A 16,462-nucleotide genomic window follows, 5' to 3' on the forward strand; every position below is an offset into this window, starting at 1 on the left:
CGCAAAACACAGACACTAAACTTATCACAGTGAACAGAGACGTCAATGAACGAACGGACAGATAATAACCATGCAAAAATAAAGAAAGTAAAATTTTCGCTCGTGGGAAGGCTTGAACCAAGGACCTCTCCTTCTGCAGCTGCTCACGCTACCACGGGACCACGGCGCTCCTGAGCTCACGTTCTCATTGATGTTGCTTATGTGGCCCATGGACTACTCAGTTTGTATATTTTGCTTATTTTTTCACAGTTCCACACAACTTCTTCCTGTTTTCTCAATCGATCTGTGTTCAGTTTATCAAGGCCTATCCACTGTGCCAAGTTATAACTAAATCTGAGGGGGATGCGATGGGGAGGTTCCCTTGTTAGAGCCATTTGAGCCATTTGAGCCATTCAGAGACTGTAAGTGTGTATGGTAGTGAAACATGGACTGTGGGAAAACCGGAACAGAAGAGAATCGAAGCATTTGAGATGTGGTGGTACAGGCGAATGTTGAAAATTAGGTGGACTGATAAGGTAAGAAATGAGGAGGTACTGTGCAGAATCGGAAAGGAAAAGAATATGTGGAAAACACTGACAAGCAGAGGATACAGGATGATAGGACATCTGTTTAAGACATCAGCAAATTACTTCCATGGCACTAGAGGGATCTGCAGAGGGCCAAAACTGTAGAGGAACACAGAGATTGGAATACGTCCAGCACATAATTGAAGATGTAGGTTGTATGTGCTACTCCGAGAAGAGCTTGTCAAAGGAGAGTAATTCGTGGCGGTCCGCATCAAACCAGTCACAAGACTGAGGACCCGAAAAAAGAACGACCGTCGAGCTGTTGCTGGCGTTTTCGACAGAGGGCGAGGCAGCGCAGCGCAAACGCCACAGCCGCTATCAGTTCACAGCTATTCTTCCCGGATAGTACTTGCGTATGCGGCATTCACATGCGGGCAATCTGTCAAGAAATCTGTGGCAAAAATGTTACTGACCGTTGTGTCAAAAAGTGCAATACGTCGTAGTTGCACTAACATTACAGTCATGACTGCAGTACTCAGACGAAAGGTGCTATAAAAATTCAGGCAACCAGTGACCTCGACGGCCTGACGTTGCATTCAGACACGTGGTTTACTATTCGACCATGGGCGCAAATGTCACACATCTTCTCCAACTAGACTGAACCCTATTTTTCCGTAGTTTAATACACTAACCATCGTCTCCAAGCCAATAGCAAAAATCTGTTGGAAGCTCAGAGATAATGACTTAATTTTTTTCGGTCAGCAGAGACAGATGTCCTTGAAGAATTATTTCCGTGAAAGAGCTCGTGGCTGCCTGTCCTGATTAGAACAATTTCTGCTCGACGAGCTTGCGGCCACCTAACATCAGCCAGGGCCAGCCCACGTGATCACAGTGCATTGCAACTTGAACCTATAGACTGAAACGGAGGTATTGGTTACCACCATTGTAACATGCAAGTTTTCCTTAACCACGGCGGCACGTGAAGAGCTTACAGACTTAGGCTTTTCTAAAATACCAGAAAGCCAATGATCTTGTTCTTTTGGACTTCATATAAGTCGTTCCGTTTCCGCAATACGAAAAAGACTGCACTGTTTTCCACGTCCCCCCTCCCCCCCTCCCCCTCTTCCTTCGCGGTACGCTTTGTATACCGTCCAGCAGCAGTCTGTGAGTGGTTACTGCTCGTTGACGTTGAAAATAGGCGGTGCTATTTTAATGTGAGTGGACCGTGTATGTCATTTCAGACAGTATATAACTGAATTGTAGACACTATTTTTGACACCTGTATGATAAGACATTAACTTCTTCCTATATTCAGCAATTATTTTGTTACGGCGCTATCCCACGTAAAAGTGAACACGAATCAAAGTGCAACATCCAGTCATTCAAACAACTACCGGACAGTAAACATCAGAAAAGAGAAAGTAATATTGTAGTGGACTGCCTATTCATCCAAATAATTACTTACCAGTGAAACTCAGAAAAGTAGAAGAAATATTGTAGTGACTTGATGATTAAACTAATTGTAACACACAGAACATCAGCAGTAACCGTTATTTCATTTAATAGCAGACAGCTCGATATGTTTTGAAGATAGCTACAGATTTAACTTACCTCCCACAACAATGAGTTCTTTCGTCATTTTAATTGCACTTAGAGCACAACAGTTGGGAGTTACGTTTGTTAAGTCAGATTATTCGACCTCATGCTACCTCCAAAAGATGCCCTCTGAATTTCACCTTGTGTGGTATTTTGCAAACAGCTGTAACAGAAATAACAATACTACGACCAATATTAAATTCTATCATTCGTTACGCAAAATTATTATTTATAACAATTTGTAAATAATTCATCATTTATATGTAAGCAATACCATTGAGGTATGATTGTCTCTATGCAGATTGTGTTATGTAGAAATATTTACAGTAATTACTTATTTCAGACTGAACGGCTTCAAAGTTCTAACAGCGTGCATTACGGTTAGAAAATTGAGCAAGTTTGACAACAACAATGGGCAGCATCTGGATAGTCTCCGCAGATTGTAACACTAGTACTTTGTCGATGTTTTCAACCGCGACTTCAAGAATCCAAAGTAACTCTCCAAATTAGACAGGCTTTGAGGACAGTGTGTCGTATGTCTGTTTATTGAAACATTTTAAGTCTTTAGTGTAGTCTGCAGGCTTTTGTTCTCATTTTGGACACGTCGAACACTCAAGGGTTCAGCTTAAGCAAACTTATTCATGTACCAGTGATAAGCCTTCTCAGCAATCTCTCTTTACCATAGTTAAAAGGGGCAATATACACTACTGGCCATTAAAATTGCTACACCACAAAGATGACGTGCTACAGACGCGAAATTTAACCGACAGGAAGAAGATGCTCTGATATGCAAATGATTAGCTTTTCAGAGCATTCACACAAGGCTGGCGCCGGTGGCGACACCTACAACGTGCTCACATGAGGACAGTTTCCAACCGATTTCTCATACACAAACAGCAAGTGACCGGCGTTGCGTGGTGAAACGTTGTTGTGATGCCTCGTGTAAGGAGGAGAAATGCGCACCATCAAGTCTCCGACTTTGATAAAGGTCGGATTGTAGCCTATCGCGATTGTCGTTTATCGTATCGCGACATTGCACGTTTTGGTCGAGATCCAATGACTGTTAGCAGAATATGGAATCGGTGGATTCAGGAGGGTAGTAGGGAACGCCGTGCTGGATCCCAATGGCCTCGTATCACTAGCAGTCGAGATGACAGGCATCTTATCCGCATGGCTGTAACGGATCGCGCAGCCACGTCTCGATCCCGGAGTCAACAGATGGGGACGTTTGCAAGACAACTATCTGCACGAACAGTTCGACGACGTTTGCAGCAGCATGGACTATCAGCTCGGACACCATGGCTGCGGTTACCCTTGACGCTGCATCACAGACAGGAGCGCCTGCGTTGGTGTTCTCAAAGACGAACCTGGTTGCACGAATGGCAAAACGTCATTTTTTCGGATGAATCCAGATTCTGTTTAAAGTATCATGATGGTCGCATCCGTGTTTGGTGACATCGCAGTGAACGCACATTGGAAGCGTGTATTCGTCATCACCATACTGGCGTGTTACCTGGCGTGATGATATGGGGTGCCATTGGTTACACGTATCGGTCACCTGTTGTTCGCATTGACGGCACTTTGAACAGTGGACGTTACATTTCAGATGTGTTACGACCCGTGGCTCTACTCTTCATTCGATCCCTGCGAAACCCTACATTTCAGCAAGATAATGCACGACCGCATGTTGCAGGTCCTGTATGGGTGTTTCTGAATACAGATGATGTTAGACTGCTGCTCTGGCCAGCACATTCTTCAGATCTCTCACCAATTGAAAACATCCTGTCAATGGTGACCGAGCAACTGGCGCGTCATAATACGCCAGTCACTTCATGAACTGTGGTATCGTGTTGAAGCTGCATGGGCAGCTATACCTGTAGACGCTATCCAAGCTCTGTTTGACTCAATGCGCAGGCGTATCAAGGCCGTTATTACGGCCAGAGGTGATTGTTCTGGGTACTGATTTCTCAGGATCCATGCACCCAAATTGTGTTAAAATGTAATCAAATGTCAGTTCCAGTATAATATATTTATCCAATGAACACCCGTATATCATCTGCATTTCTTCTTGGTGTAGCAATTTTAATGGCCATTAGTGTATTCATAAAACATCAATTCGCGTGCAGCATACTAATTGATGAAAATTTGGTTGGATATCATTAGCGCATGTGCATACACGTGTGTGTGTGTGTGTGTGTGTGTGTGTGTGTGTGTGTGTGTGTTGGGGGGGGGGGGTGAGAGGGTGGCTGTATGGAGTGGTGAAGTGCATAATAACACCTGTCAGTGTTGTGTTTCACCTTCAAAACGAGGTGACAGTTTGCTGTGGAAGATGTTAAACCGCCTGCACAAAAGTATAAGCATACGGCTTGATAGAGCTGCATCAAACCAGTCTCAGAACTGAAGACCACAACAACAACAGGTCATCCTCTTCCGTTGTCTACTGTTCTCTTTCGCGTCAAGACACTATTGTTTCTCTTGTACCCAAGGTCCAGCATAGTAGACAGTCCATTGTGGTGGGGCCGTCGTAGCCCCCTGACAAGAAAGGGATCGCGCAGCTGATGCCTGAGGTGCAGACTGCTCATGTATTCCAAGGAATAGATGCTCGTGGGGAGAGCCCCTGATCGGAGTGGGTGGCATCAGGGCGGATGATCCGCAGTGAACCGGAGCAAGTCACTTTTGCTGGGGACCGAATGGACCAGCAGTCTCTAAGAAAGGGAAGGTTGATTACAATACTGACAGGTATGATCCTAAATCGTTCCCCTCCGTAGAAACAACATGGGAGGAATGTAGGGCTACGGACTGAAGAGTCATGTTCTCCTCGTTATTTAGTGTGCAGCAGAACTGATGGGAGCTGCTTTCTGGTTATAAAACCTCTGTTTTTTGTTGAGCACCTGGACGACAAGTTTGGGGAAGTGACAGCGCTGTCCAAAATGCACAATGAGTCGGAATCCTCAACTCAGTCCCGGGCGTTACCTGCCTGTGACAAGCTGGGTGATATTCCGCATTTGGTCACGCCCCATAAAAGTCTCAACATGGTCCAGTGAATTATTTTTGATCGCGACCTCCTGTTGCAGTGTGACTACGTGCCACTTTAGAACGTTGGGGCATTCACTTAATCTGGCGCGTGTAAAGGGGGCATATAGACAATAGGATTGCCACTGGTGCCTTCATCTTGGCCGTTGAGGGCGATTCGTTACCTGAAACGGTCAAGGACATCGTGTGCCAATGTGACGTCAAACCTTATGTTCCTATGTCCCTATGCGGTGCTTTAAGTGATGGAAATTCGGGCACATGTCCTCCTGGTGCAGTTCCAGCGCCACATGTAGAGACTATGGACGTTCGCTGCATCCGGGTACTCCATGTGCGCCTCCTCCCATCTGTCAACTGTGGAGAGCACCAACTCCCTGCTCGCCGGACTGCCCGGTACTGAAAAAGGAGCGGAAAACTATGGAGTAAAAGATGCTGGACGGTCTGTCTTACCGCAATACGAAAGGTTGAACCCTGTTCGAATGCTAACTTCTTATGCTGGCGCTACGGCGGCGTCGCCCTCCATGACGCTATTACGCCCTTCATCTAAGCTTACTCCAGTGGGCCCTCAGGGCCGACCATTTTCATGGCCCCTTCCCCCCCCCCCCCTCCACCCCCGCCAGCTGACTGGGGACACGTCTTCTTCTGTTACTCCAAAGCTTCTACTTTGGGAGCATCGCGCCCCCCCCCCCCCAAATGCAGGGGAAATCGGTCCCCTCCTCCCAGCCGGAGAAGCAACAGCTCCTCCTCTCGCGCGGAAGGATTGAGCGATACATTATTTTCTTCTTTTACCTTGCAGTCTGTTCTAACAAATGTTTCTCCATAATTCTCATCTGAATATTCTGACCACCAACAGGTGGTCCGCGGACTCCCAGGGGTCTGCAAGCTATGTCAGAGGAGTCCGCAAGATGCTATTAGAATAAAAAATATATTAAATATATTTCGTATGATACTGAATTTTTATTTTTATAAGGAGTTTGTTATAACACCCAGATTTGAAGACAAAGATTTTGAGCAATAATCAAAAATTCAGCGATAACGATGATGGCTAAATTGAAAAAGTTTTAAGCTCAATATTTTTTCAATAATGACTATGCCAATGTTATTTCTAAGTACCATAAATAGAAAACGTATAAAAAGACTCTTAATTTGACTTTTTTAGGTACTTGATACTGTGATATGACAAGGTACCAATTATGCTCGACGAGGGGGTCCTCCAGAAAATTTTGTTGGGAACCCCTGATCTAGAGACTATAACAGAAATAAAATAATGATAGCTACTATGAAGAAGACTGTCCACTTAATATTCCCTGCTCTAAATGTATGGATTTTCCTTGGTCTATACATATTAGCTTACAGGTATCTTTTTCAGGTATCTCACAATTTGCTGGCTGTTTCCACTCTGCTTCTTTGAAACAGAAGGTTTACTCCATGATTCCTAGCCCGCTCATCAATCCAATTGGTCGTGGAAACATATGTCTGATAACAATGTGATAATCATGTTACATCCTGAAGTGACTCAGAATCAACCTGCTAAATTCACTTGTAAGTAGGCTGTTTATGTTTTCTTATTGGCAACGTTGCATAGCGCTCTGTATGAAGATCACTGGCTGTGCTGTGTGCAGTCTGTGGCTAGTTTGCATTGTTGTCTGCCATTGTAGTGTTGGGCAGCGGCAGCTGGATGTGAACAGCGCGTAGCGTTGCGCAGTTGGAGGTGAGCCGCCAGCAGTGGTGGATGTGGGGAGAGAAATGGCGGAGATTTGGAATTTGTAAGACTAGATGGCATGAACTGCTATATATATATATATTATGATTATTAAGGTAAATACATTGTTTGTTCTCTATTAAAATCTTTCATTTGCTAACTATGCCTATCAGTAGTTAGTGCCTTCGGTAGTTTGAATCTTTTATTTAGCTGGCAGTAGTGGCGCTCGCTGTATTGCAGTAGTTCGAGTAACGAAGATTTTTGGTGAGGTAAGTGATTTGTGAAAGGTATAGGTTAATGTTAGTCAGGGCCATTCTTTTGTAGGGATTTTTGAAAGTCAGATTGCGTTGCGCTAAAAATATTGTGTGTCAGTTTAAGCACAGTCATGTAGAAATTGTTCTAAGGGGACGTTTCATATGTCGACCCTTGGCCGAGGATACCTCACTGGAATCTTCTGATTTTTTTCTTGTAGTTTGTGTAATTAGTGTAGCTATTGTTTATTGCTAGCGCGTAATTGCAGAGAGAATCTCCTTTGTAGTTGCAGTCTTTCATTGTTGTTGTGGCATGCATGTAGGTTTGCACCAAGTATTTCGCAGCTGCACTTGCAATTAACTAGATATTATTTTCAGTGCTGTGTTAATGTGTTCTTATTTTTGCTCTTCAAATTGTGCTTTTCTGTGTTATCGTGTGAAATATTGTGACACTAATGGCGTGTGAAAAACGTAACACTAGGTTTCAAAGTAAACTGAGAAATAATAGTGACGACGAGTGTAGCTTATCAGCACCACTGTGTAATGAATTAACAGACATTCGAAGTAGTAATTTGGTAATTGTGCATAGGGAAGTGGAGCGGGCGGCAAATAATGGTATAGACAGTGAAACAGGTAGTGAACAAGGAGGCATTATCGATCGATCGGTCGGCAACAGGTCGCCTCAGGAATCCGAAATGACAGAACACAATATTGCAAATACTGTAGACTTAGGTTTTGGGTCCTCACCGTTTTCTTAAATGAGTCAAGACACATTTTCTGCTTGTCAAAATGTGAATGTTGCCGGTGAAAATGCACTGCCAAAAAGCATAGAGAAACAGATTCCAGACACTAATACATTATTATTGCAATTAATGCAACAAATGGAACAAAATCAGAGACAAATGGGACAAAGGCTTCAAAAGTTAGACACAATGGAACAACACCAGAGACAAACACAGCAACAGTTAGACACAATGGAACAAAATCTTAAAAAGTTAGACACCACGCTTGAACAAACACGTGAAGATTTAACTACTGAGTTACATAACATCGAATCGAAATGTCAAAAAGTCTGTAATGACGTAAAAACACAAATTTGTGAGCATTTCCAACCTATTTTTTCGCGTCATGAAAATGCATTACAGAATCACGAAGCAGCCATAAAAGAACTGCAAATTATTGTTCATGAAAATCACGACACCTTGCAAGCTAAAATTGACTCAGTTGCACCTACCGATTCGGTTACGCAACTTGTAAAAACTCAAGAAAACTTAAAGGACACAGTAGATTCGATTTCAACACAAATGGACACTCTGAAACTTGGTTCAGAAAAACACACTGAGGTAATAAGTACACTATCGGAGAAAGTAGCCGAACTTTCGGATCTGTCCACTAACTTATCTGCAAAGGTAGATGATGATCTGAATGACACAAGACCTGTAGCCATCACTGACACAGAACAGTATGAACAAATTAAGAAATTCAAACAAAATCAGAATCAAATTAATACGCAATACAAAAGAGAAATCCGGGAAGTACAAGATCAGTTGGCACAAGTAATACAAAAATTTCATATTTCAGAGGACACTCGCGCTCCAACACGGGAAGAGGAACTTAGAAATACGGAAAAGCCACAAAATAATAACACAGGGCATTTCGGAAATTATGAAAGAAATTGGCAAGGTGCACCGAATTTTGAGATGGAACCGCCGACACGACGTAACAATGACCGATATGCTACTCGCCGACACGATGATTTTGACTATAAGCTGTTCATTACTACACGTAAATTCAAAACGTTTAAGAATTCTGCCAACGACATTCATCCACAAGCGTGGCTCCATCAATTCTCTCATTGTTTTCCTCCCAATTGGTCATTGGAGCACAGGTTAGAATTTATGTGTGGCTACTTGGAGAATGAACCAGCTGTAAGAATGCGATCGGTCATTCACGATTGTCACAGTGAAGGAGATTTTTATCATGCCTTCCTCTCAGCATATTTGTCTCACGCTACACAAGACCGAGTAAAACATAACATCATAATGATGAAACATTTCGAACAATCTGAATTTTCCAGTCTTGTCAAATATTTTGAAGACATGTTGCACAAGAATCAGTACCTGTCAAACCCATACAGCCCGTCAGAACTCATCCGCATTTGCTTAATCAAACTGCCTGAACATTTACGACGTATTATTTTAGCAGGACGTTGCAAAGAAGACATTGAAGCTTTTCAGGGACTGTTACAAGAACTGGAAATTGACACTGACAATCGGGGAACGCGAAAAAAGGAGCACAACAATTACAGATCACATCCGTCACAATTCGGCGATGACAGAAATAATATACGACAAGGCTACTCTTTCAACGTAAATCGTGACCGAAACAGACACCACCCGTATGACAACCGTTGGCAGAGTAGTAGTAATAATTACAGGGAAAGATCACCTCTCTGCGGTAATGACTATCACAGAGACAATCAGAGAAACAGGCAATATGGGAACCAAAATAATTATTATCAAGGGAGACAGAATAACTTCAGATGCAATGGTCCAGCGCGCAGTTACGATTCAGGGAGAAATTCTCCACCGCGTGACCGACAAGAAAGAAACTATGGAATCTACCGACATGACGACAGACGATATGATCGTAACGACAGACCTGAATTGCATCAGAACTGGCGGGATTCAAACAGTGCAGAGCCCTCTCGACAAGGTGAATTTGTAGAAGGTACGTCTCCAAATCCCAATAACGACGCGCGCCAACAAAGACACACAATAGGCAATGACTCATACCGCTGGCAGCCACAAAACGTACTTAAGAAACTGACGACGCAGCTGCCGTAGCTAGTAATTACGTAAAAATGGAAGACATTAGGGACATCTTACTCCAGGAACACGACGTAAAAAATAACAACATTGCATATCTTGTGATTCACATTACTGTAAATGACGTAAAATTTACGGCAGTTCTTGACTCTGGCAGTCCCATTTCAGTAATTAGTGAAACAGCTTTTAGAAAATGCAACATATCGAACGATTGCCCCACACTCCCGTTACGTAAGATTAAATTACAAGGTGCAATCTTTGGAAAAAGTGTAGATGTACGCCAGCAAACCAATTTACCCCCCCTGCGGGTCCGGGGATTAGAATAGGCCCGAGGTATTCCTGCCTGTCGTAAGAGGCGACTAAAAGGAGTCCATCCCCCTCACGGGGGTAGTTAGCGCCTGCGTCCGGAGACGGACGGTTTCACGACCTATAATCGTGGTCTTTTTGGTTTTTCACTTCTCGTTTCTTCCTTCCTTTTGTTGGTTCCTTTCTTTGCTCTTCTCCACTTCACTGTCTTCCTTACTCTTTCCCTTGACTCCTCCTTGCCTTCTCATTGCCTTTTTCTCCTTGCCTTCTCATTGCCTTCTTCTCCTTGCCTTCTCCTTGCCTCCTTCTCCTTGCTTTCTCATTGCCTTCTTCTCCTTGCCTTCTCTGGTCTCCGCCTCGGCGTTTGAGACAGTCTGTCCTCTTTCTCCCTCTCTCTTCTTTTTCCTCTTCTTCCTTCCTCCCTGTGCGTGTCTGAAGGCCGACCCACGCGTTCGCACGCGTAGCCGGTGACGGGGTAACGCGTAAGTCCCCGCCCTGGGTAGACATGTAAGGCACGCGCGTACCCCTTGGTAAAGGCCAGGCCCGGGGAGGGGTGATTGCCTGAGCTGATACCTTCTGACCATGCCGATTGGTCCCTCTGTCTGTTTCTCGGGAGGTGTGACCTGAGGTGTAAACATTCACCTAAGGCGGGAGTGCCCTCTGAGAGGGTCCCCACAAGGAAGGAGCGCGCCATCGGAGACGCTGGCAATCATGGGGGATTCCTCCGCAATGGATTCTACTCCATCGCTTTCGACTTCGACCCACAAACGGAAACGTGACCAGCCAACAGTGACAAAAATACTACCGCCTGCCCCACAGTTCCTCGTAGTTTCTCGATCTGAGGACGGAAAGGATTTTTCCTCTGTCAACCCTTTCGTTATCCAGAAGGGCGTAGATGCCATAGCCGGATCTGTCAAATCTTGTACCAGGTTGCGTAACGGTACCTTATTACTAGAAACTGAGAGTGCCTTTCAGGCACAAAAACTGCTTCGGGCCACACTCTTGTACACGTTCCCTGTCCGGGTGGAGGCCCACCGAACTTTGAATTCGTCTCGTGGTGTAGTCTATAGTAGCTCTCTCGACGGATTGACTGACGAGGAGCTTCAATCTTTCCTCGCTGAGCAGGGCGTGACGGCTGTCCATCGGGTCATGAAAAAGGTCAACAATGACCTTGTACCGACCCGGACACTTTTCTTAACCTTCGATAGTGTTAAGCTGCCATCGCGCATCAAGGCGGGCTACGAGGTTATTTCTGTTCGCCCCTATGTCCCGACACCTACGCGCTGCTACCAGTGTCAGCGTTTCAATCACACTCGACAGTCTTGTTCCAATGCGGCTAAATGTGTCACTTGTGGCAGGGATGCCTATGAGGGTGACTGTCCACCTCCGTCTCCTCGTTGTGTGAACTGTCAGGGTGACCATGCCGCATCCTCCCGCGACTGTCCTGTCTATAAGGAAGAACGCTGTATCCAGGAAATTCGAGTCAAAGAGAAAGTGTCCACCTCGGCTGCTCGCAAGCTATTGGCTAGTAGGAAGCCCACGCTGCTCCCAGCGGGGAAATACAGCACTGTCCTCGCCTCTCCTCGGACTACCCGGGAGGTAGCAACCCAGACATGCGATCTGACCTTCAGCACCACGGTCGTCCGTTCGGCCAGTGCTAAGATCGCGCGGTCGACGTCTCCTCTTCGTCCCATCACCCCACAGACACCAGCCCCTTCATCAGCTTCTGCTAAGACGAAGACCCAGAAGTCAGATGCACAGGCCTTCAAGAAGGAACCGTCCCGTGCAGACTTCCTACGTACCTCGACCTCCCAGCCTTCGTCCGGTACTTCCACCAAACGACCATCCAAGAAGGCTAATAGGAAGCACAGTTCTCCTTCTCCGCCACGGCGCATTTCTTCTCCTGCGCCACCCAGCGGTTGCCGCCCCAGGCCGTCATCCCTTTCGCCTGGCCGCACCGCTGGTAGCCGAACATCTGGCCGTTCACCGGCGGAGGAAGCTCCCCCTCCCGGCCATCTTCCCAAGATGGCCGATGAACCTATAGAACCAATGGACGATGACTGTCCGCCTACTGATAGCGGCGGCAGTGCTCGCTCGAAGCCAGGCCCTCAGCGGCCTTCGAGGTGACCCCTTCTCTCATCTTCCTTTTCTTCCGATGGCACTTATTAACTGGAATATTCGCAGCGGTCGCTCCAACCGAGAGGACTTGAAGTTGCTGCTCCGCTCGCATCGTCCGCTCGTCGTAGCCCTCCAGGAAACGAAGCTACGCCCATGCGATCAAATTGCCTTGGCACACTACACCTCTGTGCGTTTTGACCTACCCCCTGTGGTAGGTATCCCAGCTCATGGAGGGGTTATGTTGCTGGTCCGGGATGATATTTACTACGATCCCATCACGTTGCACACCGGCCTGCAGGCAGTTGCCATCCGCATTACTCTCCCCACTTTTACGTTTTCCTTTTGTACCGTTTACGCTCCATCGTCATCTGCCGTTACCAGGGCAGACATGACGCAACTTGTTGCTCAGCTACCTGCACCATTTTTGTTAACTGGAGACTTCAATGCCCACCATCCTCTTTGGGGCTCTCCAGCATCCTGCCCGAGGGGCTCCTTGTTAGCAGACCTTTTCAACCAGCTCAATCTTGTCTGCCTCAATACTGGCGCCCCTACTTTTCTTTCGGACACATCTCATACCTATTCCCATTTAGACCTCTCTATATGTACTCCCCAACTTGCACGCCGGTTTGAGTGGTATGCACTTGCTGATACATATTCGAGCGACCACTTCCCGTGTATTATCCATCTCCTGCAGCATACTCCCTCTCCGTGCTCCTCTCGTTGGACCATCTCCAAGGCAGACTGGGGGCTCTTCTCTTCCAGGGCGACCTTTCAGGATCAAACCTTCACAAGCTGCGATCGTCAGGTCGCACACCTCACGGAAGTCATTCTCGCTGCTGCTGAATATTCCATCCCTCACCCTACCTCTTCTCCACGTCGCGTACCGGTCCCCTGGTGGACCGTAGCATGTAGGGACGCTATACGTGCTCGTCGACGTGCTTTACGCACCTTTCAACGCCACCCTACAGTGGCGAATTGTATTAATTATAAACGATTACGTGCTCAGTGTCGTCGTATTATTAAAGAAAGCAAGAAAGCCAGCTGGGCTGCTTTCACCAGCACCTTCAACAGTTCTACTCCTTCTTCTGTTGTCTGGGGTAGCCTGCGCCGGCTATCTGGCACTAAGGTCCACTCCCCAATTTCTGGCTTGAAGGTCGCGAATGAAGTCCTTGTGGCCCCTGAGGCTGTCTCCAATGCCTTCGGCCGCTTTTTCGCCGAGGTTTCGAGCTCCGCTCATTACCACCCTGCCTTCCTCCCCCGCAAACAGGCCGAGGAGGCTAGGCCACGTGACTTCCGCTCCTCGAATTGTGAAAGTTATAATGCCCCATTCACCATGCGGGAACTCGAAACCGCACTTGGCCGATCACGGTCCTCCGCTCCAGGGCCTGATTCTATTCATATTCAGATGCTGAAGAACCTTTCTCCTGCGGGTAAAGGTTTTCTTCTTCGTACATACAATCGCATCTGGATTGAGGGACATGTTCCCGCATGCTGGCGCGAGTCTATTGTTGTCCCGATTCCTAAGCCGGGGAAGGACAAACACTTGCCTTCCAGTTATCGACCTATCTCGCTTACCAGCTGTGTCTGTAAAGTGATGGAGCGAATGGTTAACTCTCGATTGGTTTGGCTGCTCGAGTCTCGCCGCCTACTTACCAATGTACAATGTGGATTTCGAAGGCGCCGCTCTGCTGTCGACCATCTGGTTACCTTGTCGACCTTCATCATGAATAACTTCTTGCGGAAGCGCCCGACCGCGGCTGTGTTCTTTGATTTGGAGAAGGCTTACGACACCTGTTGGAGGGCGGGCATTCTCCGCACCATGCATACGTGGGGCTTTCGCGGTCGCCTCCCTCTTTTTATTCGTTCCTTTTTAATGGATCGACAGTTTCGGGTACGTGTGGGTTCTGTCCTGTCAGACACCTTTCGCCAGGAGAATGGGGTGCCACAGGGCTCAGTTTTGAGCGTCGCTCTCTTCGCCATCGCGATCAATCCAATAATGGATTGCCTCCCAGCTGATGTATCAGGCTCCCTTTTCGTGGACGATTTCACCATCTATTGCAGCGCGCAGTGTCCACGTGTCTTGGAGCGCTGTCTTCAGCGTTCTCTTGACCGTCTTTACTCCTGGAGTGTCGCCAATGGCTTCCGTTTTTCTGCCGAGAAGACGGTCTGTATTAACTTCTGGCGCTACAAAGAGTTTCTCCCACCGTCCTTACGACTCGGTCCCGTTGCTCTCCCACTCGTGGAGACAATCAAATTTTTAGGCCTTACCTTTGACAGGAAACTTAGCTGGTCTCCACATGTGTCATATTTGGCCGCCCGTTGTACCCGTTCTTTAAATGTCCTCCGTGTTCTCAGTGGTATGTCGTGGGGAGCGGATCGAACCGTCCTACTTCGTCTATATCGGTCGATCGTCCGCTCCAAGCTGGATTATGGGAGCTTCGTATACTCCTCTGCACGGCCATCCATCTTACGCCGCCTCAACTCCATACAACATCGGGGTTTACGACTTGCGATCGGAGCATTTTATACCAGTCCCGTAGAGAGTCTTCATGCTGACGCTGGCGAATTGCCACTCACCTACCGGCGCGATATACTGCTTTGTCGGTATGCCTGTCGGCTACTGTCAATGCCCGACCATCCTTCTTATCGTTCCTTTTTTGACGACTCTCTTGACCTTCAATACGGGTTGTATGTCTCTGCCTTGCTACCCCCTGGAGTTCGCTTTCGTCGCCTCCTTCAACACCTTCATTTTTCACTCCCTGCAACCTTTCGAGTGGGCGAGAGCCGCACGCCACCTTGGCTCCAGGCTCAGGTCCGCGTTCACCTCGACCTCAGCTCGCTCCCAAAAGAGGTCACCCCCGGTTCGGTCTACCACTCCCGTTTTTTGGAACTTCGTTCGAAGTTCAACAACATGACTTTCATTTATACAGATGGCTCTAAGACCAATGACGGGGTCGGGTGTTCCTTTATTGTCGGGGCACAAAGTTTCCAATACCGGCTCCATGGCCATTGTTCGGTCTTCACAGCTGAGCTCTTTGCCCTCTACCAGGCTGTTCTGTACATTTGCCGCCACCGACATTCTGCTTATGTCATCTGCTCAGATTCCCTGAGCGCCATCCAGAGCCTCAGTGCTCCGTACCCGGTTCACCCTTTCGTACACCGGATCCAACGCTCTCTTCAGCAGCTGGTGGACGTCGGTACGCCGGTTAGCTTTATGTGGGTTCCTGGCCATGTCGGTATCCCTGGGAACGAAGCTGCAGATGCCGCGGCCAAGGCTGCGGTCCTCCAGCCTCGGACAGCTTCTTGTTGTGTCCCTTCGTCCGATTTTAGCAGGGTCATTTGTCGGCGCGTTGTGTCGCTGTGGCATGCCGATTGGGCTGCACTTACCGACAACAAGCTTCGGGCCTTAAAACCTCTTCCCGTGGCTTGGACGTCCTCCTCACGCCCTTCTCGGCGGGAGGAGGTCGTTTTAGCAAGGTTAAGAATTGGCCACTGCCGGTTCAGCCATCGCCATCTGCTGACGGCTGCGCCGGCGCCGTTCTGCCCATGTGGGCACTTGCTGACAGTTCGTCACATTTTAATGTCCTGTCCCGATCTTAAAACACTGCGCCTCGATCTTAACCTGCCTACTACTTTAGATGCCATTTTAGCGGATGACCCACGAGCAGCTGCTCGTGTTCTTTGTTTTATCAATTTGACAAACCTCGCTAAGGACATTTGATGATGTTTTTTAATCCTATGCCTGTCAGTCTGTCTTTTATTGTGTTTTCCCTTTTAGTTGTTGTTGTCAACTTGTGCCTCGCGGTGCATTCTTAGAGTAGTCAGGGCGCTAATGACCATTGAAGTTGTGCGCCCGAAAACCACAAAAAAAAAAAAAAAACAATTTAGAATTCTTTTGCCAAAGCCACAGCTTCTCTATGAACTTTCTTATTCTTCCATTATTGTCGACGGAAATTATATTGGGAGTAGACTTTTTGAATGAATACAAAGCAATCTTAAACTTTCACGATGCTGAAATAAGTTTAGAGAAGGAAGGTAAGTCAATAGCTTTGAAATTTGAAGATTGGCTCTGAAACCATGACGAGGAAATTAATCGGCTTTATCTTCTGTTAGACAACAGTTCGG

Source organism: Schistocerca nitens, chromosome 8 (genome assembly GCF_023898315.1).
Source record: "Schistocerca nitens isolate TAMUIC-IGC-003100 chromosome 8, iqSchNite1.1, whole genome shotgun sequence".
NCBI classification, from domain to species: domain Eukaryota; kingdom Metazoa; phylum Arthropoda; class Insecta; order Orthoptera; family Acrididae; genus Schistocerca; species Schistocerca nitens.